The sequence below is a fragment of the Triticum dicoccoides genome, chromosome 3A (assembly GCF_002162155.2).
Source record: "Triticum dicoccoides isolate Atlit2015 ecotype Zavitan chromosome 3A, WEW_v2.0, whole genome shotgun sequence".
Taxonomy (NCBI): domain Eukaryota; kingdom Viridiplantae; phylum Streptophyta; class Magnoliopsida; order Poales; family Poaceae; genus Triticum; species Triticum dicoccoides.
This window is the reverse complement of record NC_041384.1, coordinates 63,018,195-63,028,911: the sequence shown is the minus strand read 5'-3', so window position 1 is coordinate 63,028,911 and position 10,717 is coordinate 63,018,195. Positions and strand designations below refer to the sequence as shown.

Sequence of the window (10,717 nt, the reverse complement as noted above, 5' to 3'; positions counted from 1 at the left end):
GTGAGGCCATGGGCCAGCCCATTTTATGGTTTTGTCGCAAGAAGGGTGTTACAATTTTGGTCATTTCGCGTTGGGGGGTTATAAAAAGGGACAGCTGCCGTGGGATGACCTAGCCGCATCCTCCCTCCCGCACTCGCGCCTCCCCCGCGCCCAGCTCCTCCCGCCTCGCCGCCTCCTCCTCTCCCCTCCCACGCGCCTCCTCTCCCCTCCCCTCCCACGCGCCTTTCTCCTCCCACCCACATCGCCGCCGCCGCCACCCACCGCGTCGAACCGCGCCGTCGGCGGCCAGATCCGCCGCAACAGAGCCCCCCACCCACCCACCCTCCCCAACGACGATGAGCAGCAGCTTAGGGAGGATGGGGAGCACGACAGCGGTGGCGGAGGGGAGCAGCAGCAGCAGGCCTCGCCGGGGCGCCCCTCGCCTCCTCACCGCCCGCCGGGGGCGCGTGGTTCAGGGCCACCCTTGCCTGCTGCGGCTACGTCCTGCTGGCGCTGCTCGCCCTCGCGCTCCTCCTCCTTCTCCCCGTTGGGTACCTCGGCCAGAAAAGGAGGGCACCATTCACCATGGAGGACTGTCGTGTCCAGTCTCCCTCACTTCCTCCCTCCTGCCTCAATACCATAGCACCCATGACCATGGCGACTCCACTGGAGGTGCAGCAAGCAGGTCAGGTCCCTCCCCCCTTCTTCTTTTTCTCCCTCTGGTGTTCCTCCTCTCTGCATCTGATGCCTGGGTGCGATCGTGTGCAGGTGCTGTTGTGTGAAGGACAGGAGAAGAGGGTAGAGGAGAGGACTGCTACTATCTCACCTGCTTCTTCGTCTTCTTCTTCTACTACGTCCTATGTAAGCCAACCGCTGCTTCCTCTCGGCTCTCTCCTGTACTCTGTATGCATCCAGTCGTGCTAATTTTTTTCTATAGTAGGAAGTTCTGTTTGGGATGTGGTGACTGCTACTCTTGGGTTACTAGCAAATTTCTCAGTATAGCCAATGTTTTCAGATTGGTATTCATTACACTACTTGTTTGTTTGTTTGTTTGCACATGGATGGTTGCCTCCCTTGTTCTTTGCTCTGAATTGACATGGCCAATTGAATTATTATTGGCTAGGATTATAGATGTGTTGCCAGGAAGTTTTGGGTAATAAACTATGTGAGCTTTAGTTTAATCTGGTCCAAGATATTGCTATAGTGGCACTACTGTTTGTGTTGAACAGGGCATGGTAACTTAATTTAGCCATATACTGATTTAGGCTTGTGTTACTTTTCCTTGATTTAGCTCTGCTCATTTTTTTAGTTGTATGTTTGTTTTTCTTATATTCTTCTTTTGAGTTCTACATTCATGGAATTAATTTTGTATGCTCATATGGATATATATATATATATAGTCCCCTGCCTTTTTTCTGTTGCATGATCAAAGTTGCATGATTTTAAATTGAAGATGGGACTAAATCTAGCCCCCTGCCTTTTTTCTGTTGCATGATCAAAGTTGCATGATTTTAAATTGCTCGTGAATTTCTTCCCATTTCCTGTTAATTATAAATAATCAGAACCGTCTCTGGTCAGTACACCGTAGCACAATACCACATGGAGCTATAAATGTCTAGCTTTGAGTTCACTTTAGTTCTGAAAATGCATAATTAGTATATACTCCCTCCATAAAGAAATATAATGAGGACTGCAACATGTAGGTTGGTCCGACCAGGAGGCGTTGCCATTATAGGGTGTCCGACCAACGTCCTCGTGTTCGTGCATCTTCAGGAAGAAACGACCCGGGGTGAGTCGCCTCTGGTCTGCCGCACGAAGAGAGCGGTGAGCGCCCTCTCCACTTCCCCCATTTACATGTTCATCTGCTCGAGATTCGATTAGATATGTCCGTTTGTTCATTTGTAGGGGGGCTAGATCGCAAGGGCAGAGTTGCAGTCCTCCAGGGCCGCGGGAAGAAGAAGATGGGACTCATATACAAGCCTCCCTCTCGTGGTGAACACTCTTCCCTGGAATTGATGGAAGATCTGCCTTGCAGCCTTAGAGGATCCATGCATCGTGTGATGTGTGGCCTACAGGTATCCCATTTTTCTACATTTCTATGTGCCTGCTTTGTTAAGTGCTTACAGTGTTCGTTGTTGCCTGCTGCTTGCAATGAATAGAGATGAATGACCGCAAGTGTAACAATTCCAACTTTGATTCATATGCATATCTGGGTTTTTTTCCAGGCTACCAATGCAACTGATGTAGTCCTGCACAACACAAATAATTTAGTGGTGCTTGGATCTAGGAGTGAACTGGTGATCCATTTCATCTCTCCTACCATCTCCCAATTTTTGTGTGCAATTCATACATTAATCTGTGCTTAGTTGGTGTGGAATGAGGTTCACTGATTAGTTGTTATTTTTAAAGATAGAAATATTATATGCCATGCGGATTCCTCTCTGCCAATATTGAACGATGGCAAATACTAGCTTCAAATCCTTTGAATTTCATTTCTATCTCAGTGAACCTAATGTGCTCCCCAACTTTCTGATCAGCCAAATGATGTTGTGTGCACTTATTTCTCTCGGAGAGGCATGCATTTTGACCTAATAATGGCTGAACTATATTTGAATTTTATTGTATGTTTCAGGGTCAGGGTTCTGTACTATAGGAGGAAACAAGATGGGGCATGTGTTTTTCAAGGATAAATATTGGAACTGGTGCGTGGGTTCTCTTTTCATTGATTCTTTTCTGTTGTTACTATCATGGTTTTGCACATGCATAATCGAGTGTGTTATAGTTGAATGTTCTTGGGCATTCAAAAATGGTCATTGGCATTAGTTAATTTCCATTTGAGTATAATGCACCAAAGATACACATTATGTTCCTCTGCATTATTGATTTTTGTGCATAAATCATTTACAATGGTCACTCTATTTGAGATTCTCCTTCTGAACTTTAAAGAGGCTGCATAGTAATATATTTTGCTCCTTTACTTCTCAGATGCCTCGCGTTGATCTCTCTGATCTGGTTCGGCTGGCGCGGGAACTGAGCCGCCGTCGATGGATTTATCACAACTTGGCTACCTGTTGCTTTGGATCTGGTACGATCCCCATCTCTCTCTCTCTATCTATCTATCTATCTCTCTCTCTATCTCTATCTCCGAGACTCACCCACACACTCATTCGCTCACTCTCTTTGTGCGTGCGCGCAGTTCACACACCTGAACCCAATTACTAAAGTGTGTCGTGTTGGTTTACTTGAATGATACTTGCTTCGTTGTTGTGTTTAGTCATATTGTCCAATCTTAACATATGTTGTGCTCGCCAAGTTCAACGTCTGGTATTCAGTGACAAGTCTGAATGAATATATTAATCTGAGCAAGTATTCAGTCCATGTACTTGCGTTGTTGATATTTGGTTTTTATTTTCTCAATTATATGGACGTGTTAGTTCTTTAAAGATCTCTGGGCTATAAAATTGCTCTAGGCTACTTAGGATCCAACAAATACTAGAGCATATATACGCTGAATTCTATACCTAATTTGAATGTTAGTTTCAGATACTTCTGATTAATTAACCATATGGATGAGATTGCTTCTAGTAATAAGTTATTTATTGATTGTTTTGCTTCAAATAGTTTATGATTGATGCTCCATTAGCCTACTTTTAGACTATGCTCCTCTGATTTATTTTATGGCATTTGCTGCGGCTTTGAATGCAGGTAGGTTTGTTCATAGGTTTATGCGGCGCATGTACTGGCATAATACTTGTTGAAGCACCTCCCTGGCTTCCTTGCCTTGCTGCTCTAGCACCAGCCTCGCCACCGCTGAGGTTTGCTCTAATTTCTATGCCATGGTTTGTTTATGCTTGATTTTCTATGTGGAAAATGCAATGTGATGCTTGCATGATCGGTGGATGCAATCCTAATGTAGAAACCTTGCCTTGCTGCTCTAGCGCCAGCCTCGCCGCCGCTGTAGTTTGCTCTAATTTCTATGCCATGATTTGTTTATGCTTGATTTGCTCTGTGAAAAATGCAATGTGATGCTTGCATGATTAGTGGATGCAATCCTAATGTAGAAACACATACCTTTTTTGTCATGGGTAGCACATATGTGACACTGTTATCATTAGTCTGTTCTCCGATAGGAATTCTTAGCCTTTGGTTTAGGTAGATCTTATATAATTTTTCTTTTCCTGTTAATTGTAATCTTTAGATGGATTTTCCTTTCTAACTGATTGCATTATTTGGTTGTATAGATTCAGTATGAAATGAATACTTTTTTGGGAGTTCTCTAATTCATCTATAGAGAGGTGGGATCCATATGGCAGAGATGAAAGCCGGATTCTATTAGACATAACTATGCTTTTTTAATTGGCCATGCGAATGCTTGCTACCAACTTGAATTGACCCACTTCTACATATGAAATTGTAATTTGTTGACACACACTTAAATAAGCATCCACAATCTGTCCTAAAGGTGATTGCCCCATCTGTTTAGTGAGGGAGGGGGTCTGCTTTAGTGTAGTCCGTATGTGCCTTAGCGGTTTTTTAAATCAAAGGAAATGCTTTGTGCAAACAAATACATATCTAATCTAGGGGGTATACATAATAGCGGTAGCTAAATAATAATGTTTAGATTCAGGCAATATACTATAATCTGCCTTGTGGAGAGGGGCCTATGCTTACTAGGTTTTCTGTATGGTGTTTTTATTGTTTTTTACCTGCAGAAAAGGTTCTCAAATCTTAGTAAGGCCCAAAGAAAGGATCTTTCTTTGTATCTCTTATTTTGGTTATAACCTGCTGTCGAAGGTAGCCTTGGATGTGGCTGATTATTTACATAACACATATTTGTTGCCTTGCTTGGGCTGTTGATGATATCCACATCTTCGCAGGGCTTTTTTAATTTCCTGTTACTTTAAGCAGTGGTCGTAAACTGACTTTATAATGGGGCAGGCACTATAATTACTTCAGAGTTGTTACCTCATTTTCGGTCCTATGCACTTTTCTAAGATGCTGGGTCCATTTTTTGCTTCGACTACGTGCGAGCACCATCTCACGTCCTTGCGCTCTTAAATTACTGATTTCAGATTATAAGCCAGTGGACATGTGCACGTCAAGCTTCGTTGGTCAGAATCGGTAGTTTAGGCTTTTCCCTAATTTAATGGATCATCACAAATGGTACTGCCGTGTTAGGTTGCCAGCTCCATAAATTACATGGTAACAACACATCGCGATCAGTTTGCTGACCAGCCAAGGATATATTTCTGTCATTCTTTATGTCTATTTATTATCGGTATAATGGCTTATGCCTGAGGCTTCTTCTTTTTAGCTATGGCTTCTCTGCTCGCTGTCTCATACTGTACTACAGTTGCTTCATGCAGTTCCTTGCAGCCTTATGTTTTATGCTCTTGGTCCTTACAGGATACCCAGCATGTGTTTAGGATCCCACACAGGGCGGTTCTTGACATGCTTCGAGCACACCTTGGGCTATTGATACGTATCCAACGTATCTATAATTTTTGATTGCTCCATGCTATATTATCTACTGTTTTGGGCAATATTGGGCTTTATTATCCATTTTTATATTATTTTTGGGACTAACCTATTAACCGGAGGCCCAACCCAGATTTGCTGTTTTATGCCTATTTCAGTGTTTCGAGGAAAAGGAATATCAAACGGAGTCGAAATGGAACAAAATCAACTGGAGAAGTTATTTTTGGAAGGAAAGCTACCGGATGGACTTGGACCCCACGTCAGGAGAGAAGGGAGGTGCCCACGAGGGTGGGGGCGCCCCCACCCCCCTAGGGCACGCCCCTGCCTCGTGGGGCCCCCGAAGCTCCACCGACGTACTTTTTTCACCCATATATACCTACGCACCCTAAAACTTCCAGAACGGAGAATAGATCGGGAGTTCCGCCGCCGGAAGCCTCTGTAGCCACCAAAAACCAATCGGGACCCTGTTCTGGCACCCTGCTGGAGGGGGGAACCCTCACCGGTGGCCATCTTCATCATCCCGGCGCTCTCCATGACAAGGAGGGAATAGTTCACCCTCGGGGCTGAGGGTATGTACCAGTAGCTATGTGTTTGATCTCTCTCTCTCTCTTGTGTTCTTGATTTGGCACGATCTTGATGTATCGTGAGCTTTGCTATTATAGTTGGATCTTATGTTTCTTCTTCCCTTCTACTCTATTGTAATGGATTGAGTTTTCCCCTTGAAGTAATCTTATCAGATTGAGTCTTTAAAGATTTGAGAACACTTGATGTATGTCTTGCCATGCGTATATGTGATGACAATGGGATATCATGTGATTCACTTGATGTATGTTTTGGTGATCAACTTGCGGGTTCCGCCTATGAACCTATGCATAGGGGTTGGCACATGTTTTCATCGTGATTCTCCGATAGAAACTTTGGGGCACTCTTTGAGGTTCTATGTGTTGGTTGAATAGATGAATTGAGATTGTGTGATGCATATCGTATAATCATACCCACGGATACTTGAGGTGACATTGGAGTATCTAGGTGACATTAGGGTTTTGGTTGACTTGTGTCTTAAGGTGTTATTCTAGTACGAACTCTAGGGCTGTTTTTGACACTTATAGGAATAGCCCAACGGATTGATTGGAAAGAATAACTTTGAGGTGGTTTCATACCCTACCATAATCTCTTTGTTTGTTCTCCGCTATTAGTGTCTTTGGAGTGACTCTTTGTTGCATGTTGAGGGATAGTTATATGATCCAATTATGTTATTATTGTTGAGAGAACTTGCACTAGTGAAAGTATGAACCCTAGGCCTTGTTTCCTATCATTGCAATACCGTTTACGCTCACTTTTATCACTTTCTACCTTCCTGTTTTTATATTTTAATTTTACAAAAACCTATTTCTACCATCCATATTGCACTTGTATCACCATCTCTTGGCCGAACTAGTGCACCTATACAATTTACCATTGTATTGGGTGTGTTGGGGACACAAGAGACTCTTTGTTATTTGGTTGCAGGGTTGTTTGAGAGAGACCATCTTCATCCTACGCCTCCCACGGATTGATAAACCTTAGGTCATCCTCTTGAGGGAAATTTGCTACTGTCCTACAAACCTCTGCACTTGGAGGCTCAACAACGTCTACAAGAAGAAGGTTGTGTAGTAGACATCAAGCTCTTTTCTGGCGCCGTTCCCGGAGAGGTGAGTGCTTGAATGTATATCTTTAGATCTTGCAATCGAAACTTTTTGTTTCTTGTTTTATCACTAGTTTAGTTTATAAAATAAAACTACAAAAAAATGAATTGAGTTTGTCTCATACGCTTCATCTTTTTAATATCTTTCGTGAGTATGATGGAAAAGAAAACTGTGCCAAAGTTTTAGAAGAAGAATGCATTAAATTGTTTGGCACTAAATCTTTGAATGATGAGCATGATTGCAATGTTGTTAGTATGAAGTCCTTGAATATCCATAGTACTAATGATGATTGCACTAGTTATGATGAAAATGCCTCCTATAAACATGTCAATTTTTGTGGAGTGCATTGGGTTTGTAAGTACACACCAAATAGGGAAGATAGATATTGCAAGAGGCATAAGTACTTAGAAACCAAATTGTTGCAATAAGAGCTCGATGAATGTGCTGAAAATTTATTTTTTCTTAGCCATACTTGTGAACTTTGCAATGAACATGATCATTTTAGTACCCAATGCAAATTATTTCATGATCGTATCGTGTCCAAAAATTGTGATGACTTGATTTCCCTTGCACATCATAATGAACTTAGTTTGATCTTGGGTTATGAAGAAATTAAACGTATAACTAAGGATATTCCAAAATTTGTCCTTGATAAAGTTCTTTATTTTGATCTAGAGAAAATTTATATGTATTGTGCGGTGAATTGTATTGAAAATCCTTATATTGCCAATTACATAAAGAAAAGAAAACAAATAGAGGATGAAGAGAATACTAATGAAAGGGAAGAGACTTCCCAATATCCTCCTATTATTTCTTATGATGAATCAGGTAACGAGGAGGAGCCTTCTATTCAACCAATCTCATCAATAAGGTGCTCCAAAAAGAGGATTGAACCCACACATGATGGGGTGAAGAAGAAGAAAAGGAAAAGGAAGAGAGGTAAAAAGATATCTCTCCCAAATAATGTTGCTCCTATTATTGTTGTGCCTCATGATAATGAAGATGATGATCCCACTAGTTTGGAGGATGTTGAATCTTATAATATTTATGAAAGTGGATTTGGAGATGTCATGACTTTACTTAGTAATGATTCCACTATCTTGGAAGAGGTTTCAATCGATTATGATGAGAACAAAGTTCTACTTATGATGATTATTGTGATGAAACTTATGCTATAAAAAGTAGTGATGATTATATTTATAAAACTTGTCATGATTATGAGTACCCTTTCTCTGAACATTACTCTTCTAATGTGGAAACAATTTATAGTATTCAAGTCTCTTATGATACTCCCACTATCCCGAATGGGAAGAATTTTGCTTATGTGGAGAGTAGTAAAATTTCTATGCTAGTAGATCATGAAAAGAATGCTTTAGGTGCTGGTTATATTGTTGAATTCATTCATGATGCTACTGAAAATTATTATGAGGAAGGAACATATGCTTGTAGGAATTGCAATAATATCAAGTTTCCTCCCTATGTGCTTAAAATATTGAAGTTATGCTTCTTTTGCCTTCCCATGCTAGTTGATTGTTGTTCCCATAAGTTGTTTGCTCAAAAAATCCCTATGCATAGGAAGTGAGTTAGACTTAAATGTGCTAGTCATATTCTTCATGATGCTTTCTTTATGTTTCAATTCTTATCTTTTATGCGAGCATCATTGAAATCATCATGCCTAGCTAGGGGCATTAAACGTTAGCGCTTGTTGGGAGGCAACCCAATTTTTTTTTACTTTCTTGCTTTTTGGTTCTGTTTAGGAACAAATAAATCATCTAGCTTCCGTTTAGATGTGGTTTTATGTTTTAATTAGTGTTTGTGCCAAGTAGAACCTTTGGGAAGACTTGGGTGAAGTCTTTATGATCATGCTGTAAAAAAACTTTAGCGCTCACGAGATTAGCTAAAACTTTTTACTGGAGAGTGATATTTAGTTGATTCTTTTTGAAGATGATTACTAGATAAATTCCTCAGGTCCACCAACTTATTTTAGAATTTTTGGAGTTCCATAAGTTTGCGTTAGTTACAGCTTACTACAGACTGTTCTGTTTTTGACAGATTCTGTTTTTCGTGTGTTGTTTGCTATTTTGATGACTCTATGGCTAGTAAAATAGTTTATAAACCATAGAGAAGTTGAAATACAGTAGGTTTAACACCAATATAAATAAATAATGAGTTCATTATAGTACCTTGAAGTGGTGTTTTGTTTTCTTTTGCTAACGGAGCTCACGAGTTTTCTATTAAGTTTTGTGTTGTGAAGTTTTCAAGTTTTGGGTAAAGATTCGATGGACCATGGAATAAGGAGTGGCAAGAGCCTAAGCTTGGGGATGCCCAAGGCACCCCAAGGTAATATTCAAAGATAGCCAAGCGTCTAAGCTTGGGGATGCCCCGGGTGGCATCCCCTCTTTCGTCTTCGTTCATTGGTAACTTTACTTGGAGCTATATTTTTATTCACCACATGATATGTGTTTTTCTTGGAGCGTCATTTTATTTTCTTTAGCTTTGCTTGCTGTTTGAATAAAGTACCAAGATCTGAAATTCTTAAATGGGAGAGTCTTCACATAGTTGTATAATTATTCGACTACTCATTGATCTTCACTTATATCATTCAGAGTAGTTTGTCATTTGCTCTAGTACTTCACTTATATCTTTTAGAGCACAATGGTGGTTTTATTTTGAAGAAATAGATGAAATCTCATGCTTCACTTATATTATTTTGAGAGTCTTAAATAGCATGGTAATTTGCTTAAATAATCATAATATGCTAGGTATTCAAGAATAGTAAGAACTTTCTTATGAGTGTGTTGAATACTAAGAGAAGTTTGACGCTTGATGATTCTTTTGAGATATGGAGGTAGTAATATCAAAGTCGTGCTAGTTGAGTAGTTGTGAATTTGAGAAATGATTGTGTTGAAGTTTGCAAGTCCCGTAGCATGCACGTATGGTAAACGTTATGTAACAATTTTGAAACATGAGGTGTTCTTTGATTGTCTTCCTTATGAGTGGCGGTCGGGGACGAGCGATGGTCTTTTCCTACCAATCTACCCCCCTAGGAGCATGCGCATAGTGCTTTGGTTTTTGATGGCTTGTAGATTTTTGCAATAAGTATATGAGTTCTTTATGACTAATGTTGAGTCCATGGATTATATGCACTCTCACCCTTCCACCATTGCTAGCCTCTTCGGTACCGTGCATTGCCCTTTCTCACATTGAGAGTTGGTGCAAACTTCGCCGGTGCATCCAAACCCCGTGATATGATACGCTCTTTCACACATAAACCTCCTTATATCTTCCTCAAAACAACCACCATACCTACCTATTATGGCATTTCCATAGCCATTCCGAGATATATTGCCATGCAACTTTCCACCATTCCGTTCATCATGACATATTCATCATTATCATATTGCTTTAGCATGATCATGTAGTTGACATAGTATTTGTGGCAAAGCCACTGTTCAGAATTATTTGTGGCATATCCCGGTACACCGCCGGAGGCATTCATATAGAGTCATACTTTGTTCTAGTATCGAGTTGTAATCATTGAGTTGTAAATAAATAGAAGTGTGATGATCATCATT

General features: G+C 40.7%; 1 long non-coding RNA gene across 2 annotated transcripts; it reads left to right on the top strand.

Annotated features, from left to right (window-relative positions):
* Nucleotides 1-294: 294 nt before the first annotated feature.
* LOC119267156 lies at nt 295-5,568 on the top strand. 2 transcript variants are annotated; one of them, XR_005132313.1, is made up of 9 exons: nt 295-664; nt 748-840; nt 1,683-1,803; nt 1,885-2,054; nt 2,205-2,276; nt 2,612-2,681; nt 2,965-3,064; nt 3,685-3,794; nt 5,386-5,568. It is a non-coding gene; the product is annotated as an uncharacterized LOC119267156 (long non-coding RNA). The 2 variants fall into 2 exon arrangements; XR_005132314.1 differs by lacking the exon at nt 2,205-2,276.
* The last annotated feature ends 5,149 nt before the right edge of the window (nt 5,569-10,717 follow it).